Below are 19,275 nucleotides of genomic sequence, written 5' to 3'. Positions count from 1 at the left end.
GTGCAGCCCTAGTCCCTGTAGGAGGCAGGTGTTGGGATCTCTTCATCAGGTGGACAATGGCTGCATTGGGGGAAATACCTGCTCACTTAACCACCTAGTCTGAGTAAACCTGAAACAGAGAAATGAGGCAATGTGCTGCTTGTAGCCCTTGCCTACATCTCTCCATGCTCAGCATCCGTTCTCTCTTCATTCTATCCCAGCATCAATGTGTCATTGTGCCAAAGGCCAGGCTCCAAGTTTCACTGGGAACTGAGACACTGACAATTCAGAAACTGGGAACTACAAGATAAAAAAAGTTCTGTAAAGCAAGTGTTTTTGGTGCTTGTGCTATACGTACAGCACACAAGCAGGGGGTCTTCCTTGAGATTACAATCTACACAGGATGACAACATACATCACAAAGAAAGACCACAAAGAAACGAAATTCCACAAGATAAACCAGGAGTCCAGGAAAAGAAGAGGTGATGTGAAGACAAAGCTAAAGTTTGTGAAGACAAAGTTCAGGTGTTTTGCGGCTGAAGGACCAACAGCAACAAAAAAGACCAACAAGACATAAACAGTATGTCAGATAAACAGTAAAGTGACAACAAAAAATACCTAAGTGCTAATTAAGTCCATCAAGATTTAAGTTCTAGAGCCACTTATGGGGTCAGCAGGCAAAAACTTGTTCAATGTCCTTATACTCACTGGCAACAAATACTTCAATCAATCTTACTGAAGGCCCCCACTGTTTCCTTTGAGATGCCACCGGCTTTATTTCTGTTTGTTGATGAACTCACTAATTCAAAAGAGTTGAAAACGTACTGGCTTTGGAAATGATCAGCTAATTTAAGAAATTATTCATTACCACACTGGTTACCCATCAACAGAAAAAGTCACTTTCTAATATTTTCATTTTCTTGGAAATGAAGAAGACTCTCAAACTTTCTTGTTGCACAAGACTCACAAAACAAGCCTGAGGATCACTCTTTGGCTAAGGGGATTCTGAGCCACCAAGAAACTGTTCTCTCATGCTATACGCAGTGTGGTCTGCCGATAAACCTACACCCTGGAGTTTCAGAATCCAAAGCCTCCACTGTAAAGCTCCAAACCTTGGTTAACATCACAGAATATTGTCAAGGTTTGTTTTATTTTACTTTTCTATGAGTTCATTCCTCTCAACACTATGGTGGGAGTCCTAGAACATAGCACTATTGGTTGGTGATCTACCCAGTGGAATGCCACACCAACCTGAAATAAGCCTGGTTGTCTCACACTGGTGTTTAGTCTACTTAGTAAATACCTGAAAAAAATCAACCAACTTTTTCTTCCTTAGAGATTAATTTTTTCTTTTCTGAAAGTCACCTAAAACACAAAGTCACAAGTGTGGGAGTGACATCACTGCACTCAAGAGGTACTGCAACCTTTTCCTTTCTGGGAATGTTTAAGGCCTTGCATACCTCAGACGCCACTGAGCACTGTCTGTGACCCAAAGGCCTTGTACTGTTTTTCAAAAGTTCTCAACAAAGATTCTAATAGTTAAGGTCCCTAATTAAAAGAGTTTTTCAGCAGATGATTCTCTGGTATTTAAACTACACAGTGGCATCCATATGTAAACCTCTCTGTTCACCAACACTATTCACAAGATAAACACTGCAAAATAATAGTTTTCCTCTCCAGAAAATTGGACTGAAATAGCGAACACCACAAATGTGTTCCTGAAAAATTTGTATGAGAAGAGCTCTGTAAATGAATCATTATTTCAAGACACGCTTTCTATTTAGACATCCTTTTTACTAAGACAAGACCAGCAATGTGTCATGATTTTAAGTTTCAGCTTTATCTGAATCATGAACCAAGAAACTTCTACCGGAAAAGTTACGGAATCTCTACTAAGACAATAAAATTCTAATTTTTAACAGATATTCAACTTTCTTTCTTATGGCCATAATTTAAAATTGGCTATGATTTAAAATTAACATTCTCAAAGGGTCTCTAGATTGAAATACAGTCCATTTTCAACATTATTTAAATGTTAAACATTTCATCAGTCAATGTAACAGTCCGTATGAGCAATTTTAAAGATTTCTTACCACTCAAAACAAATGTACTTCAGGCCATGTTCTCTTCCTTGAAATAGCTTTTCATATTTTAATCAATAAATGACCTACTCTGAAATATACTAGAAACTGGGAAATATATTTGAAGAGTAAATATACTCAAAGATAATCTAGAGCATTGGAACAAAGCCAACTGAGCAATGATTAAAGACAAAGCCATTTAAGTGATTAAAGCACATACATACCAGAACAAATTTTACTGCTTACTTGGACTGAATTCAGTTTGATAGTCACACATCAACACTGATTTATTTGCTCATGACCTTAAAAGACTATGACCTTGCCAAAGTACAACTGACCTGCAGGCAGCTCCTCTATGGACATTTTACTCACCTGTGTGTCTGTTGCAGCCTACTGCATTCCCCAGCTGAGTCTGGACAAGCACTGTTGTACCTACGTTCATGGACTTCCTCCAGTAGAATATTTAGATGCCCATTTAATTCCAACTGAACTTACTGAAATTCAGACAGATGTCACTCAGGGTCAGCAGGCTAATGATAACCTACACAGACTGTCCCTGTAGCACCTCACAGGTGTGTACATTGGTACAATTTTAAGATCTGCTTTATTTTTTTATTTTTTTGCCCGTCACAAATAATCACTTCAATATTCATAAAGACTGAAACACATGTATGTGTGTGTGTGTGTATATATATATGTGTGTATATATATATATTTTTTTTTCCTTAAGGATAATAATGGTATAGTTTCCCCAATCTTAAAATAAAAGCTTCAGCCAAAATCAGCTATACTGTATTTCATCACCCCCACCACTACACACACATACACAAACACACAAAATACAATTTACCAAGCTAGGAGAAACCAACTTCCAGGAGAAAATGACAACACATGTCACGTTAAAACTAACTTTCTCAAAATTATCTGTGGTCAGCGAACTACAGCCTATAAAGTGAATCCAGTCTACCTCCTTTTTTGTATGGTTCATGAGCTAAGTAAGAATGGTTTTTATATGTTTTAATGATAGAAAGAATCAAAGGAAGAATATCTTGTAAATGTGAAAATTATTGAAATACAAATGTTAGTGTTCATAAAGTTTAACTGGAATACAGATACACTCACTAAGTCTTCAACTGCTTTCCTGCTACAAAAGACCAGAGCTGAGTGGCTATAGGACAGTATGTGCCTCAGAATTTCACAGGGTGATTCACGACAGGGCATTATACTGATCCTATTATACTGATCATGTAATTACACTAGTAGTTGAACGTACAATTTGTATCAGCATACCAAACTATATGCTCATAAAAATATTCCCAACTTACAAGAAAGCAAGTAAGGTAAACTAGACAATTTAGAATTGTTGCATTATACCATATTTCCACTCTAATTGTTGACTGACTGTCAATTTGAGAAGTTTAGAAGCTTAACTAAATCTGCTTAGCATTTCTACACCCCACGGCAACTCTTCTGTTCCGTGGGGTGTACAGATGTAGAGGACCCACCGTGGGGCAGCTAGTCTCCAAGAAGGCATAAAGGGGAAAAGAGTTGGTGATGGGGGTTTTTTGTTGTGCAGTGTTTTTTGTTTTTGTTTGTTTGTTTTTCTTTTTGTTGTTTTGGAGACTGGATCTCTATGTAGCTCAGGTTAGCTCTGAACTCGCAGTGATCTTCCTGCCTCAGCCTCCCAAGTGTTGGGATTACAGGCGTTACACTACTATGCCCAGTTTAAAGTGGAAATGAGAAAGGACAGACTGGCTGTGTTCTTCAGAGGAGCTCCAGTCTTCACCTTCAGCTTGAAGGTCATCTCCTGGCTCCCAGTGCGTACTCTTTGGCTTATGCTGTAGAGCCTTCAGCCTTCCAGCATAGATTCATCAGCCTCATGATATGGACTTGCACTGTTACTGCAGTGAACTCCAGACCCTGGACTGAACCCCTGGGTCTCCAGCGTACAGACACTGTCTGCAGTCTTCCTCATTCCACTCTGTGGGTGACCATCGTAAGCCAATCTCATGATTTCTTAGACATTTGTACACCAAGTGCTATACCTGTTTCTCTAGTAAAACACTGACTGATACATTCACAAAAAATGAGACTGCAACCCAAGTTTAAGACACATTTTTTAGCCAAGCAAGGAAAATCATTAAATGTTTAATTAAATTGCATTTGACTACATTAGCCAAAGACATGTCTAGAAGAAAATAAACATTAGCCTTTTAGCAAGAGCAACTGTTTGAAGCGTCCACAATACTGGGCTACATCAATAGTCAATTAAGAAACAAGGCACATTATTTTGAGTAGTTCCCTTGACTATTTATGCATTCACAATTCCAACACTGCTAGGTTGGTTGTTTACTCAAGGAAACAATGATAAATTTACAGAAACTGAAAAATTAGCACCCTTGAATGGTCTGAATAGGCAAACTCTAAAAGGTGATATTTTCAAAATTATGAAAAACTAATTCAGCACAATCTGAAGTGAAATCTGCTAAGATGTATCATAACTACTGATCACAGAAAAGAATAGGAGAGAAAAGAAAAAAACAAACAAAAGACCAGTGAACAAATTTGCAGAACTTGCAAAAATAAAAGATGTTCAAGATGCATGGTGTTCATTGTATTACCTACTAGCAAATATTTCATGGAAAATATGTAATATCTCTCATATATCAAATAAAATATTAAGTAAATAAAATATTAAATATCGCTCATATACTGAGGCAACAATGGTGATGCAAACTTGTACTGTAAAGCCAACAATCTTCAGTTCCTTGATCTGACACTGTGAGATTCGTCTCAATCAGATTACAGTGGGCTGGGTTGCCCCTCCCTGCACAAAGCTGCAAACCTTCTCAGGGCACTAAGGAGATCACTATAGAGCTCACCTCCGTTCTCCTCTCTCAGTGCACAGTCCTTCACTGTCTGATGTCTGAAGTTTAAAAGACCACTGTTGCAAAGATTTTCTCCTATTTTAGCTGTTTCAGGAACACAGGTTAGTTCAGTTCCTGTTACCCATCTTGGCTGGAAGCTGAAGTTCTAGGTAACACAAAAACATGCAGTAGCAAAGGGCATCAGTTCAAAGCCTAAGTGTCTGTATTCAAACCTCAGGCCCGCCACTTAGCTTTGTAGACTTTTACAAGTACCTTCTTCCTCTATGTAATGAAGCTTACAATATTAAATGTCACAGGACCAATTTGGTTGATATATCCAACATGCTTAGATATAGCTACTACATTAAAAAAAAAAGAGCTGAGCCAAATACTTTGCCCACATCCACCCATTTGCTCTTGACATCTCTTATAAGAACTATACAATATACAGTATAGACAGAAACTAGAAAGTAAGTATTTTCCAACCTCACTATCTGGAAGATTCAACCAAATAATACAACACAATCTTACCTCTTTTTTAACTGTCCCCTTTATCCTATTCAAACAAAACTGCACAATAACTCAGTAAGTTTAATTTCCTACTGAAAAAACCTGGCAAAGCCAAACAAAGCCATTCTAAGGATGAATAGAAAAGGAAAACACTTTTTAGGTCTTCTTTTCTGCCATGAATTTTCCTTTCTTCCACTCGCAGAAGAAAGGGGAAACTACCATTTCCACACATACAGGCTATCGCTTCCAGAGGGAGGCATCAGTTTGAGAATCCCACACTGAAATCTTTACCACAGGCAACTGAGCCATCCTCCAGCCACATACCAATCCCAGTGAGTATTAGGACTTAGAATAGCCACAGACAGGCTATAAACAGACCCCTTCTGTAAAAGACCAAGCAGAAATATCTTCTCATACAAAGCCTTACGGTAGTGTTCATATGCATCTTGAAGTACACAAAGAGTACTTCCCTATCAAAAGTTTAATATCATAAACGCACTGCTCCTAAAAACCAAAGACAGTAACTGAGCTTCAAAATGTACTACAGACAACATACACACTGTAATGCACAGTCAATATTCTGACTCTCAAAAAATACACATTTCACATTGAAATTATACTGTCTTCTTCAACTCTGGCCCTGAAGATTTCTTTTCCATCTTGATTCTGCTTTTTCAACAGTGTATATGTGGATTAATCAGTTTTTCCAATTTTAAAAGAAGGGATTTTCCACAGACTACTAACCCAAGTATGCCTACAATTTAAAAACCACAGCATTCGCATGTGCTAAAGCAATAAGGTATAATATTGTGCTTTTTCCATTTGCCACAGGCAAGCTTCATTTCTAACAGTGTACTGTCAAAAGTACTTAATTTCTAACTCATTTTGTAGCTCACAGATGGAGAATAGAAGTATGCTTACAGATGGAGTAGTTTAAATGGACCAAACAATAGCAAAGAAAATGTAAACAGAGGCATTATACTTTCTACAAATTGGCACACTGCTTAGAAGTATTTAATAGCTTTATAAAGTTCCCAAACATCCACGAAGAGACTACTAATCGATATCTTAACACACATGGGAAAAGAGAGTGCCTAACAGGGAGCCATGTCTGTGACGCACTATTGTTAATACGTGTTGCGCAGGTTCCCTGGTCAAGATCCGCATTCTGATGCTTTGGAAACTTTATGACGAATAGGACAGATACCAAACCACATTGGAAAAATCAACACCTATTTCCAAGTTGCAACACATTTTAAGGAAAATTTAAAAATCCATACTTTCTCCTAGGATTTTTCTTAAAAAATTTTTACATTTCAATTTTACTAAGAAGCTGTAAATTTTTGCCTATTTTACAATCTTAACAATAAAGACCAATTATTCAAAGCCAAATTAAGAATCTTATACTCAATTTAGAGTAAATGCACAAATTTTTCTTTATGAGACCATGCTTATTTATCTGTTCATGTGATACATGGACTATTAGCCAGCAAGAGCCTAACCCTTTACTGATACAGTTGCCTTTTTCTTTTAAATAGCACACACACAAAATAAGTAGTGCTAACATTGGCACAACTGCTATTTTTATAGTTCATTTAGACTTCAGAGTTCACACATTCAGAAAGCAAGAAAACAAGCTGGTATGGAGGAGATATGCTGTTGGTGCCTTCTGCTCTTTTCCAGCTGTGCAGCTCCACAGGCCATCAGCACACAAAACATAAGCTTTTTTTCATGGCACTGCTGGGTGAGAGTCTTTAAACACCTGCCCACAGAGGCCATCTTTTTAAAGACACCAGTGGCACCCCCAAGTAACTTGAGTGTGACAGTAGCAATGCCTTTGCCTTCTCATCCTACACCTAACATCATGCAATATAGTACTGCACTAAGCAGAGGTGCAATTGTGACTGCTTGGACATGATAAGCAATGTACCACCTAAGTCCAGGGCGAGAAGTACACTGGGTTTCTCTCCCCACATTACACACTATCTCTGAATCGAATCCAAGATTCCGTAAGCCATTAAAAGATAACACAGCAATCTCAGGACTGACTTCAGGGGTTTACACTGCCTTATTTGTGATGGACTGACTTATGCAGAAAGGGGAAAGTATTTCTAAGAGAATGGAAATAAGCTAAACATTAACACATACTGGGTGGCAGAACCTAGATAAGCATCACCTGAGAATTTGTTAGAAATGATCCCACTCAGTCCCCATCCTCAGGCCTAATTACAGCAACCTGCTCTAACAATCACTCCGCTAAATTGCTGACATTATGGACGTTTTTAGTAAAAAGGAAAAAACTTTGTAGATAACTGAATTGCTTCTCTTAATAAAAATACTTCCTAAATCTATTTCTGGCAAATTATTTTCTACTTGGCTTACAAGCCTTGAGGATCACAGCATGAAATGGAGAAAAAATATTTTGATAAAAGTTTAGGGCCTGTGGCTCTGGTCATAGCTCTTTCACTACTAAATGGGTGCCCTGGGCAATCCACTTCACCACCAAGCTTCAGTGTGACTCATGGTGATAATACTCATGGTGTGATAATGGATATGCACATAGCTGTGACAATTCTCAGTGTGAGGCTGGAGTCAGGACAGTTCTCTGAACACTATAACAGTCACAATTACATGAAATGTCACAGTAATGCAAATCATAGCTAACATTCTAAACAGGGAAAAAGTATATATTTTTCAGTAAGTTTCACTGGCCCAGATGGGAGCAAAAAAGAAAAGATATTCATCTAAGATAGTGGATAAAAATGCATAAGAAATGTTTTAGTGACCTCTTTTGGAAAAAAAAAGCTCTCTGATCTGGATGATGGTTGAAGGGGTACAAGAAACTTTTCTATAACTGTGTGCCAACTGTGAGCCATCTCAGAGACTTGTTCTTTAGAGAAGTAATAAAATCAAAATACCAAACCATGCCCTGTGTTTTATGTCTTATGCTGAATACAAATGAGCAGCAATATGGCCTGTATTTGCTTAAAGATGCCAGGCCATGCAGAAAGAGGAGAGAAATTTTTCAACAATTAATTTTTTTTTTACTTCAGCGTAAGTTGACTGATTTCTTCAATGAAATAAGGGAATCAGGAACCTGCTTTGGACAAAAGGTCAAACTTTTCAGTAAGATTCAGTGAAGAGTAGGCAAACTATGGTGCCCATGCTGTAATTAATTAGTGAGCTAAAAATGACCTGCACACTTTTAAAGATTTTAAAAATGGATATACAACAAAGACCCACAAAGCATAAGACATTTACCATCTGGCCTTTTACAGAAGGTTCTAGCTTCAATCAGTATGTCTTTAAAATGTCACTGATCTTTAACATGGTGGGAATATTTGGAGCTGCAGTAGGTGCTCTTGAATTACCTCAATGGAGATGCACCATCATGTATTTAAAACAGAATTGATTTCTATAAAGGCCAAAACAAGGGAGTTAATTGAGCTAAATAGTAATACAATTTGAGATACATTATGATGTGTGATGAAAGAATAACTAATTGGCTCTCCTGCGTGAAAATAAACCAGTTCAAACAAATCAAAGAACATTTTAGCCTCTCAATGTAATCAGTTAAATTGTTACTAACACTCGTTAAATTATACTTCACTATTAAAAAGCAAACCTAAAAACCAGTATATAATCACTCCACAAATTTACTTTGGCTATTTCTGCAAAATATGGCAAAACTTACATAATTTTAATAGATGAGGCTACCACCACTGTGAAATCGATTCTGTTATTCACAGTGTCTACACTCACAGCCTACTGCTCTGAAACCAGTTGGAAGTTTGTGATGGAGATGAGGCCAGAGGCCCTTTCCTTAAACAGCAGGACTTGGGAGGAGAGGAAGTAGCCAGAAACACACATACCTGGACCTATTTCACAATTCTATATTCTAGCAGCATTCTTTCAGACTTAAAATTTTGGTATAATCTGGGCTTCTTTCTCCTTATTTTCCTATATCCATAAATCAAAAGTTTAGGGAGCCAGAAATTCACAATGTTTCTGCCATCAAGATCTTTCCTGTACTTTCTCTGCCTTTTCCTTAAGTTTTAGTGTCTTATGTCAACAACCTCTCAGCTCCAACTGACCTTGCACATCACAGGCTAAACTGTACTAAGGACTAAACTGTACTAAACTGTTCTGCCTATTTCAACTGCAACTAAGACTTCCAGTGATGCCTATGGAACCAAAGGAATCCACACTGATACATCTGGCTCTCCATGGCTCAGATGTTCATATCCATCTACTGGTGCTACCAACATCTGCTGTCATTTACTAAGATTATGAGGTGCCAGGAAGAGGCAGCAGAAAAGCACACTGCACGTATCATCACATTTTATCTCCACAAAACTCCAAAGTGTTTTAATCATGCTCAGTTTTTAAGAGGTCAAGTACTCTGCCCTCCTTTGGAGCAGGTACCATACTAGAAGCCCTGCAAAAGCCACTCACACTCCAAGGCTTCAGCAGTAACCACAGCTCTACATGCCCCTTAGTCCTAATATCCATTCACCCCAGTGTGAGCCTGACCTCAGACCACCCTAAATTGCTACTAATCCCAAAACACAACTCACATTTTCCCACTTCCTCCTTCATAAGTTTCCTATAGCCTAAGAATACCCTCCTCAACCTACGTATAGGTCACCTTGCAATGCTCAAGTCAAACCCATTTCATGCAAAACCTCTCCAATATACCTGGCAGCAATACCTCCACCTTCCTCTTACTGCCTTCACTACAGGAGACTCTCAGGGTGCCCACAATACCCATCCAACTCATCAGAAACACCAGGTAAAAGTAGGGACTTATCCATACAAACTCACATCCTACCCCATACCAGAACACAGTGTACTAGTCAGTCCACTAACTTGAATTCATAGCAGCAAAATAGTTCCATTCAAAGAAAAACAGACCAAAAAGTTCTAGTAATCAGTTTCCTTAGTCTCTTAAAACTATGCTTACTGCATCCTAACAAAAACACATTCCTCCTCAATTAGCTTTTACTTGATAAAAGACTACTGCTTTTTTAGCATCAAATTTTCTGTATTACAAAGGCATGACAGGGCTGGGGATTTAGCTCAGCGGCAAAAGCGCCTGCCTGGCAAGCGCAAGGTCGTGAGTTCGGTTCCCAGTACCGGAGAAAAACCAAAAAAAAAAAAAAAAACCAAAGGCATGACACATCTATATTTCTCCAAAAGGCTCCAGTTTTGCATAGTGTACCAACTTCAGCCTAAGAAAACATAGGAGAATTTTTCCACCAACTAAAGAATCTGAAAGTGGACAATCACTCTACAAGGTAATAAGGATGCTATAACTCTCTCACATTTCCAGACAAACCTCTCAATTAATGAAGATAAATATCATAACATAAAAATCTACAGGGAGGAGTGCTTTTTTTCCCAATCCAACATAAATGACACCTGTGACAACAGTATCTTCAGTGTAACAGATTTATACACCTCGAGTGTGTATACCAGTCACCTGTTGATGAATGAGAAATTATAATCAGCATCATCCTCCTCTTCCCTCCCCTAAAGCTTTGTCATTTCAAGCCTCTCCGGAAGGGTGAGTCAACCCACCACATCACCTGTCAACAGCACTGTATTAATAGGCAATTATTTACCCGTGTAAGTATCCTCTCACTCTTCCCTTTCCCTTTTCAAGCCTCCTCTCTCTCCTTTGCTTTACTTTCTGATTCTCATCTTCTGTTCCTTACTTTTCCTGACATCAGAGCTCCTCTGTGCCAGTCAATCAACTCATTCTCTTGTGCTTAAGAAATTTTTTCATTTTGTGTTTTCATTAATATCAAAACATGCTTTGGGTCATTTGGTTGACCATCTTGTGGCCACGACTACCCTATGAGCTCCATGTCCAGAGAGGCTGCTACACTGGAGCCACACTGGATGCCCATGATCAATTTGGTTTTAAATTTGCAAACAACATAAGAAAAATCACTGAAATCAACCTTGAGTCTCCAAGACTCTTTGAAAGGAGACTCTCCAAGATGGACATTTAAGTAACAGCTTTCAAACATGGTTAACCTAGTGGCAATAGTAGGAACTCAATCAGAACATAGGAAGCTACTGCCCTGGATGACCTCTCAACCCTGTACACCAGTGTTTCAAGCGTTAAAAGATACCAAGATGCTATGTGGTCTACATATAGCAAACTTTATTAATGTGAGCAAATTATTTTTTGTGTTTATCAACCATTTCTCTTCTTGCTCTCAACTTCATCTGTCTGTACACTGTAGTTATCTACACATCCTATCTTCTAGGGGAAACACACACACACACACACACACACACACACACACACACACACACACACACAAATCTTCTGAGCTCCTTCAGGGTGAGAAGGTGCATTTTTTCACCCTTGGCTTCCCATTTCAGCTAGCACAGCACTCTGCAAAAAATGGACAAATTTGATGCTAACAATATCATCTCAGTATTTCTTCTACACCTTTCCAAACAGAAAAGTTTCCAGCTTCTTGCTTACACATTAATGACAGAAACATAATTTTTCCAGTATGTGGCACTTTTTTTTTAATTTAGTAAACTAAAGTCACCTATTTCTGAAGAACATGAGTTTAAGTGGACACTGTATATATATTCAAAGGTGAATACCTTGCTGTTCAAGGTTTACAATGGAACAGATTTATAGATTGTCCAGGACAAAGTCTTCCAGTAATCCCACCAGGAAAAAACAGGTGAGTGCACTGTTGTATGACCTCTACTCACCTAGCTGTCCAAAGATTCAGTTTTTCCTTCATAATAATCCAGAAAACCTATAAACTTGTGAAAAGCCATTTCCCTCAAACACTAGGGTGGAAAAAAACCTGCTTCTCCAGTATGGGACTAAAGAAATAAGTACTCTAGCCAAAAGGTTTAGATTTCTCAGTACAGAAAGCATGTAAAGAATCATGATGCCCCATGTCTTTGAATTTTTTACAAATAATAAAAGCACCCAGCTATCAAATAAAAACACTATGACTAAAATGTTTTCAGTGAACAACACAATCATCCCATAAATGAAACAGAACACTTTTTATTCTACAAGGGAGGTACTTCAAACCACATAAAATTGTAATGATGTAAGTGAACCCTTCTTCAGGTTTTACTGTTTGCTAGCCAATGTAGCATATCATCACAAAAGTCAAAGTTACCTAACTCACATCCAAGTAACTGGAAAAAAATCAATCCAACTTTTAGCAACCAAGTATATTCATCAAGAAGGCGGGGGGTCCTGCAAGATATATCACGTTATTACTATGTATACCTAAAATGTACCAATAAACAAGAAGAAAAAAAATTTTTAAACTAACTCTACTCACTCCAGTCTTTAGGCAACAACATCCTAAAGGAACGAGAACTAATAAGGAAATTTTTAATACTAATGAAGACTAAAACAATTAGACTTCACTACTCTAGAATAACAATGCTGTGGGGCAGTTCATTGATCTCCCCTCTCCCTACTTTTTTAAATAACTGTTTCAGAATCTTAAAGGCACTCATTCTGGGGGGAGGGGGACTATCCTAAATTATTCTGAAACAGAACAACTGAAGTTTTTACATAACCTCAACTGAATCGCTAGGAATAAAATATTGCATTTTATTCACAGAAACGATGTTCTTAAAGTCCTGTAAAAGCAATGCCATGAACAGACTCCTGCCACAAGGGCTCAAAAGCAATAGGATTACTTTTAGAAAATTTGTCTGTGCTTTTGGATTGTTTAACTTATTATGAGTGGTCCTCCTGACAGAGGAAATTCCCTCAGTAGGGACATTTTACTGTTTTCCAGTCCAAGTATCTTGCAGAAGTCTAAGGAAATTTCATAGCAGATACACACACATACACACACACACACACACACACACACACACACACCCCTAATGCTTTTCTTATACTACTAAATCAATTATAATTCATTTTACTGATTATGATGTCAATAAATTTAAACTTTTGCCCATATCAGTACAAAGATTAGTCCTTTGAGCAACAAGACATTTTCCCTGATACATAAACATCTGTAACTTAAGCTAACAGCCAATTTACACAAAGATTCTGCATAAATCCTAACACAATTTTTAAAATTCCATTATTTTTCTCACCTAAATAACTAAGAAAAGGGAACTACAGGCCACTTATTTTAAAAATAGCTGTTCTGTTGTTTCACACAAATACAAATTAAAAAAATTCTGTGGAGTATGAGTTGGAAAATAAAATTTCAAATAATGGCAGTAAATAGATAACAATCCCTTACTGAAAGCCTCACACGACATGTGATGAACTGAAGTATCATGACCCAAACCTAACCTTGTAACTGAGAAACAGGGAAAAAAATTGCATTAGTCACCATGGCAGGGCATCCTGACAGGCTGCAATCCAGGAAAGAACAGCTAACATTTCTTTTGTCTTCTTGATAAGAAGGCCACATATTCCCTTTTCATGATGCTACTTTTTAAAAAAACAATTCCACCTGGATATTAACCTTAAGTTCTTGTTAATAAATATACACAAAATCTTGCTAGAAATTATGGTCTTCATACAGGCTCCCCCCCCCAAAAAAAATTACAGAATATGGTTGTATCAATTGTTTTTCAAATACTCCAAGCCATAGGTACCTAACTTATGCTCTGGTACTACAGGTTTTATGCAGAGGCACCCTCACTGCTCAATTACCTCTCAATATTCAATGCTTTATATGTAAAGTCATGAAAACTTGATGCTGATATTTTAAAGCAGCAAAGTTGTCTTTCTGTCAGCACAGGTGATTCTTGCAATATAGTTCAGCACCACCCAAAACTAGACAATAGCATACATTCTGAAAACTAAGAGCAGGAAGGAGAAGGCTCTAAGCTTGAACAGCAAAGTCCCCAGCAGAATAATGGGGCATGTGCCCAAAGGAAAAGGTCCACTTCTGTCAATGCCTTCCTACAAAGAGGCTGTGCTGAGGCAATGCCTTCTCCAGCAAGGTGAGCTCCTTCCCATCTGGCAGGGAAGTGCAATCAAGGTGTGGCTGCCAACCAGTTCTAGGTGTCTGAAGACTCAATGTAGGATTTTCAGAAATATGTGGCAATGACATACAACCTCATTTCACCCACCCCTCTTTATTGTGGCCATAGCCATGCTAACACTCCCAGCATTTTCATCATTTTGCATTTTCATCATGTCCCCTTCTTCTAACTCAGATGCTCTTTTTGGAAGCTGGTCATAACCATTTCCCCATGCTGCAATGTGATAGCTTCAGAATTCGCATTTGTCTAAAGGGAAAAATCTAATGTAAATTTTAAGCATTACAACATAAGTCTGGAGACCAAGATCCTGTCTATGTGATTCTATTCCAGATATGTTAGCCCCTAACACAATGCTTACTAGCAAATCATGCAATGGGTTTCTTTCTGGAACGGTCACATGGCTACAAAGTGAAGGTAGCTTGTGGTAATCATGACCAAGAGCCACAATACTGTTGCAAAATAAACACTGACTCGCCACATATCAAATTACACTTAGGTACTGTGTCTTTAATCATAACGGACTTTTAGCAATTGTTTATATGTTAGAAGACAGTACTAAAAAGTGGTCTGAAACACAAGAATGACAGACAGGCCTGGACCAGACCCAAGGACGGCCATAGATTTGCCCACAAATCTAACCTGTAGGTCCCAATTTCTCATCTAGTTTCTTTAGTAGCAACTCCCACCTATAGCACTCCAAGACAATTACTGTACATAATAAAATTCTGGGTACATACTAAGGAACTAGATTCAATGTTAATTTCAGTTTTATTGAGACTAAATAATAAATAGAAATTTTAGAATACCATGTCAGAAACAGACTAATTTCCAGTTGATATCCACATTTTATTTAGGTAAGATATATAATTCATTAGCTGGTATTTAATTTATACTTTTAATTCATTATGCTCTTATGTTTCAACATTGTTTAAAATATTTCAATTTGAACCAATCACTCTTGCACCTTGGGTGTGCCCAACAGCAAAAGATAAAATTTCACAGATGAACAAACTGCACTAAGGATACATCCTGTAGTATTTAATAATGCACTAGCAGTGTAAAACTGAACCATCTCTTGTCACATTATTGGTATATAACAAGAATTACCTCCAATTAAATAAATTACTACATTTAGAACATAGTTTATCATTACTTCATTAATGATTAGTAAGACTTTTTTCAAATGAAGGGGGTAAAAGCATCAGTACTGTAACTAGAAATGAATACACAAGTAAATCTGAAAAGTGAATCACATTCAAATCAACATCGTTTCCTACATGCCCACAATAGTCTGTAGAAATGTTGTTTAGATTTTGTCACACCACGTTCTCAGCATGTGTACCCTCTTCTCCTCTACCCCCTACTTAGGATGTAAAAGTTTTCCGGGTAATGAACCCTGCATTGCATCCGAAGCAGATAAGACCATGCTCGGCACACTGTAGGCACTTTATATATTTGTCAAAGGGATAAATAAGCATATGAAGGAAGCTGCAGCCCTATCATCAGTCCTGTTGCTTTTTTAAAGTATAAGCAGGGGCTGGGGATTTAGCTCAGCGGCAAAGCGCCTGCCTGGCAAGCGCAAGGTCGTGAGTTCGGTTCCCGGTACCGGAGAAAAAACCAAAAAATAAAATAAAATAAAGTAATAAGCAAAATTCCCTGCCTGCAATGTAGTTAAATCTAATTAGCATAATGATATTCTTTTGAAAAAAGTTAAAGAACCCTGAACAGCAACATTAAAAAGTCTGAACACCTGTGAGAAATTTATGGCAATGCAGGGTGTGAGTTTGTGTGAGACTAAGCCTAGGAATTTTTTAGGAAACAATGAAGAGGAAATAACTGGGGAAAAAACACTTTTTAACAAGTTATAATCAACTTCTGTTTCTCCAAGGTAGTAGAACCTGAAATTTACTTTTGATACTCACCAGAATATTCCAACTATCATCTATCAAAAGTAAAATTTCTAAACAGAGAATCCAAAACTGCAACAAATAATCATGGGTTTGAAGTGTCTTAATCTCAAATCCAAAATTTGGCAATATTTTTACACAAGGTTCTTAGTTCTCCTATTTACTTAAAAGTGCTCTAGTCTTTATTCTATTGTCTTTCTTATCCTTCCAACTAGGACCTGAAAGTGAACTTACTGATCATTCTCAATTTCAGCATGATAGTGATTCTGTGTTTACTTTGAACTGTACTATCAATGTTACAGTGATATTTCCACATAGTGACAAAATCACACAGTAGAAATCATACCACAGTAGAAATAAACACAGGCAATATTTCCTGATGAGTAGGAACTTAAGTAGTAACGAAAGTTGTAATAAGGACATTGTTATGGTTTAGATCTACAATAACCTCCAAAAGGCTCCTGAGTTCAGAGGTGGGACTCTCAAAAAATAACTGGATCATGAAGATGCTATCCTTGGTAGATTAACCCATGGTGAGTTTGTACCTGAAGGTACTGCTAGGGGGTGAAGCCTGGTTGGTAGTGATTCACTAAGGGTATGACCTGAAAGGGTAAATCCTTGTCCCTGGTTCATTTCTCTCTACTTCCTCGCTGCTATGTTTTGAGCAACTTTCCTCACCAGGTCCTCCCACCATGCCATTTCTGCCTTGGATTCAGCCAACCATGAACTGAACCCACTAAAAACATGAGGCAAAATAAACCTCTTATCCTTTAAACTGTGGCTAGCAGTTATTCTGTCCTAGCAACAAGAAAATGACTAATATAAAAGGAAAATGAGGTAACTGATATGTTAATATTACTTTAGTTTAATTTCCTTTCCTTACACAAATTCCCTTGTCACCATTAACTTTTTTCCCTCTTCTGGGGAGAAAACTCACTTCACAGATCTGTTATGATGATTAAATAATCAGAAACACACTCATGCATCACTAACTGGTACCTGCGTTGTTTAAAAAGTCCCATAACTTTACAAATTTCACGTCATGCAACAAAGAGCAACTTTTTTCCACTTTATACTCTCAGATGTCAACCAGATGGGGATATCACCAGATATAGTCTGGAGGCCTATTCCTGTTACCAGGTAGTATACACACATTTATATTTACATAGTATATGTATACTGAGTGTAACAATAGTGAATGAGTATAGGTATATATATGTAAATATACAGTGTACACACATACACTCATACAGAGCATGCACATACATGTACAACACTTATACATACACATATAATGCATATACACAATACATACGCATAAACACATTTGTACAGTGTCCCCACATAGAGGCCTTAGAAGAGCCATAAACACAGTCCTGAAAACTGGCAAAAAGGGATCTCAGGTCTACATAAGTGAATTTCTCTTTCAAACTAGAACTCAGAGCTTTACAAAATATTCTTAATGAGTGCAGCTAGTAATAAACCCAACAAAAAGATTACAGCCATTTTCCTTAGAGGCCTGACTTGATAGTAACAGGTAGTTTTCTACTGCAGCATGCATCACGGCTGATCAGCAATGAACTGATCAACAATAAAATCAGAAAAAAACTTGTTCTCTCATTTCTTGGCTCTCTTGACAAAGGCTTTTATTAAGATCTCACTGAACTTTTTGAATCACAGCATTTCTGCCAGGTTATTGTTAATTTTCTGGTCAAACAGACAAATGCTGCCACCAGACAGCAACTTTAGCCCTGCAAAGTCAACTTTTCCAGTTGCTACATCCAACGGAATGTAATCAAATGCCAAGTACAGTTCTCCACTACGAAGTGTGTATCCACCACACAGACACTTGCCAAACGTAAACTTCCTAATACAATGAATGTGCTGTTTTATTCTTTTCTTTTCTTTTTTTTCTTTTACAATTTCATTGTTGTAAATAATAATTTTTTTCTATTTTAAAAATAAAAGGAGGAATTAACATTAACAGACAGACAACCTTTTACAAACTAGCAAAAGAACAGTACAGACAATACAGAGTTACAAAGTGGTAGGAAATTATCTTTTCTTTAATTAAGAATAAAAGAACTAGCCAATGTGTTTGTGTTTAAAAAGTTAAAAACAACTTTCCAAGTGAGACTGCTCTTTGTCATGGTTGAAAATACAAAGGTCACAAGGTCTTCTACAAATATAAACCAGTTTCTAAGAATACAAAACTCAAGGAAATTTACCTAAGGACAACAAAGTGTCAATGCTACTAATCAAAAGTGTACAGATTTTTTAAAGCAGATTTTAAAATTGAATTATTTTGAAACCTCTGGAGCAAAACAAATATCTAGAATATTTATACAAAATGATTTTAATGTTTTTTGATAAGGTTAAATAAAATTATATCCTTTCAGTAATGGACCCCTTGCTTATTTCATTTACAGCTTCAGCTAAAAAACAAAAGAGTAAGTAACTACACAGCAAGACTGCACATACAAAATACATGCAGCATACAAATGGTTATTAAGTTCAGGATTAATTCTACCCCCACAGCTCTTCACTGGAGTTAAACGTGTCTTTCAAAAGCCCTCAATCCCACCTCTTTTTCGGTCCTCTCCAACACAGCTGCCTCAAGTGCAGCCTGCGTACAAAATCTTGATAACGGCTCAGCATGCATTAGGCCACTAAAGTGCCTACAGTGACATTAGAGTCACAAAGTCCAGGGCTCATTTTCTATCCCATGCATATGCCCCACAAGGCTCCCATGCCACCAACCCAGGTAAGAGAGACACTGTCACCCTAGTCAGCATCAAAGACATCTATCTGAGGGCTGGGGATTTAGCTCAGCGGCAAAAGCGCCTGCCTCGCAAGCGCAAGGTCGTGAGTTCGGTTCCCGGTACCGGAGAAAAACCAAAAAAAAAAAAA

The sequence above is a fragment of the Chinchilla lanigera genome, unplaced genomic scaffold (assembly GCF_000276665.1).
Source record: "Chinchilla lanigera isolate Chin_1 unplaced genomic scaffold, ChiLan1.0 scaffold00091, whole genome shotgun sequence".
Taxonomy (NCBI): domain Eukaryota; kingdom Metazoa; phylum Chordata; class Mammalia; order Rodentia; family Chinchillidae; genus Chinchilla; species Chinchilla lanigera.
The sequence above is the reverse complement of the archived record's forward strand: the minus strand, read 5'-3'. Positions refer to the sequence as shown.